Source organism: Nerophis ophidion, linkage group LG03 (genome assembly GCF_033978795.1).
Source record: "Nerophis ophidion isolate RoL-2023_Sa linkage group LG03, RoL_Noph_v1.0, whole genome shotgun sequence".
In the NCBI taxonomy this organism is placed as follows: Eukaryota; Metazoa; Chordata; class Actinopteri; order Syngnathiformes; family Syngnathidae; genus Nerophis; species Nerophis ophidion.
In genome coordinates this window covers 78,904,784-78,907,326 of record NC_084613.1, presented here as the reverse complement: position 1 = coordinate 78,907,326, position 2,543 = coordinate 78,904,784, and the positions used below count along the sequence as shown (strand labels likewise).

Genomic DNA, 2,543 nt, shown 5'->3' with positions numbered 1-2,543 from the left:
AATGACCGGCAGAGGGGAAAATTAGCGGTAACAATTCCAATATGCAAGTCAGGGTAAGACCCGGAAGAGGCAGGAAATTATAAATTTGGGGAAAAGTAATGGAAAAAAAAAAAGATTAATGAAAGACTAGTATATTATTTAGAGTCAAAAGAAATAATCAAAAAACTAACAAAGTGGTAAATAATGTTCAAGACTGGGGAACGGCTTGAGGTTTAAGATTCTCTGTTGGAAAGACAAAAGTCATACATTTTACAAAGACAAAAGTACCAAACAAGCTCCAAATAAAAACTCTAAGGTGAAAATATAGAAGAGGTACAAGTATTTAAATATTTAGGAATATGGTTTGATAAAAATATGAACTAGTCAACCCACATCAGCAAAATAGATTTGATTAGATTAGATTAGATAGTACTTTATTTATTCCTTCAGGAGTGTTCCTTCCGGAAAATAAAAAAATAGGGGAAAAAGTAAAAAGGTGTTAAATATAATGAGGTCTTTGAGGGGTAATGATTGGGGGGCTGATAGGTTAACGTTGAAAACAATACATGTATATATTTATAACTTTAATTCCATCTGTTATTGATTACGGATGCATTATTTACCAATCTGCTTCAAAAACATGACTTGGGAAAATAGACCGGATCCAGTCACAGGCTTTAAGGTTATGTTGTGGAGCTACTACATCAACCCTAGTGGCAGTATTACAAGTAAAAATGAACGAAAAACCTTTGGACAAGAGGAGAGATCAACTCTCAGCAGTTTATCGGGCAACTTTAAAAGGATCCAAGCAAGGATATCCGACTTGTCCAGTGCTACCAATCTGCCAAGAAAAAGAGAAAACAAAAAAGAATAGTTTTGGGTGGATTATAGGAGACATATGTAATAAAGTTAAAATTGACAATATTAAAGTTAGTCCTACAGTACCAATGCCTGCAATACCACCGTGGATGTTTGATAACCCAAAAGAAAACATGCAATTACTAAAGAATAGAAATTTAAATAGTTACCGGATAGAAAAATGGATTGAGATATGATATATACGGATGCATCAAAAACTATATAAAAAAAATAAAGGTAAGAGCTGTAGCAGTTATCCCACAAGGAAACATAGTATTAAATAAAATAATCAGTGATAAACTATCTGTTTTTACGGGGGAATTGGTAGCAATTTATATGGCAGTTAACTGGATAGAGGAAAACAAAGCAAGGAAAGTAGTTGTGTGCTCGCAGTCCAACAGTGCATTGATGAGCATAAAAAACATAGCATCAGAAACAAGACAAGATTTAGTTTATGAAATAGTTCAGGCAATCTATAGAATAAATAAAGCGGGAGGTGTGGTAACATTTCTTTGGGTTCCTTGGAAGATATTGTAGGATGGAATTCACAACACATAGGATATAAAGCATTATACACGTATTTAAAAAACATTGGGTTAAATAAAAGAATATAGAGTAGGGATCCATCTTGATCCACACTCCATTTCAACCAGAAGGTTGCTTGGCGGAAACAACCGCCCACCTCCGGAATCAGTCCCCGCCCATTCCCCTTAGGCGCGAAATTCATTTGAGCGAAAGACATTGGAATGAGAGGAGCTCTTTAAAGCTCCTGAGAATCTTAAAAAGCTTACAGAAAACGAGAAAAACTTACAGCGGGTGCCTGTCGGACATTCACCGTCGTTTTCGATGATTTCCCCTCGGAGCAAGGATTCGATGTCTGGAGTCTTTGGCGCAATCAAGCCTTCTCCTCTGCCTGGAACGGCCGTTGACGGACCCGCCAGCTTTAAGGGAGACCAGTGAGCAAGAGATGTAAACGGAAAATCTGTAAGTAAATATATGTATATATGTATCGTATACCGCATGTTTTTTTTCTTGTAAAATGAGAATCATTTGACTCACCAGACTGCGATTGTGTTAAAACGATCGCGTTAGGATCTTACGGCAAATCCTCTATGAAACTAAATAATGAATACACATAATATTAAATAATTTGAAGGTTTAAACACACCTCGAAAATCATCTTCCAACTTTGTAAGACCGTTTAAGCAAAGTTCATCGTCTTTCACTTCGTCGTCATCGGCTGTTAAAAAAAAAAGGTATTACATCGTCGTACAAGTGCAATGCTTTTAACGTTTAAATGCTTAAATGGAGTTAAACCAATGTCTAATAACATGGTAAAGCAGAGGTAATGGTGTGTGTGTGTGTGTGTGTGTGTGTGTGTGTGTGTGTGCGTGTGTGTGTGTGTGTGTATGTGTGTGTGTGTGTGTGTGTGTGTGTGTGCGTGCGTGTGTGTGTGTGTGCGTGCGTGTCCTGTTGATTCAAACGGTCATAAACATTTAAACTGTCAGATGGGAAGTCAGTAAAAACTGAACCCTCCTTTTGTCCCCCAAACTGACCTGTTGATTCAAACGACCGTAAAGACCAGTTGCTACGTGACACTGTGTTCTGCGATAGTTTTTTCCATCTGTTTAAATATGTTTTCGTGAGGTACGGAAGTTGTTTCAGTGCGTACGAATGTGTGTGTGTGTGTGTGTGTGTGTGTGTGT

The 2,543-nt window shown here is 37.4% G+C and overlaps 1 long non-coding RNA gene across 1 annotated transcript; it reads right to left on the bottom strand.

Moving 5' to 3' along the window:
* Nucleotides 1-347: 347 nt before the first annotated feature.
* On the bottom strand, nt 348-2,187 carry LOC133550090 (uncharacterized). Its single transcript, XR_009806232.1, has 3 exons — nt 2,006-2,187; nt 1,649-1,778; nt 348-820 (listed from the first exon to the last, which is right to left on the bottom strand). It is a non-coding gene; the product is annotated as an uncharacterized LOC133550090 (long non-coding RNA).
* Between the last annotated feature and the right edge of the window lie 356 nt (nt 2,188-2,543).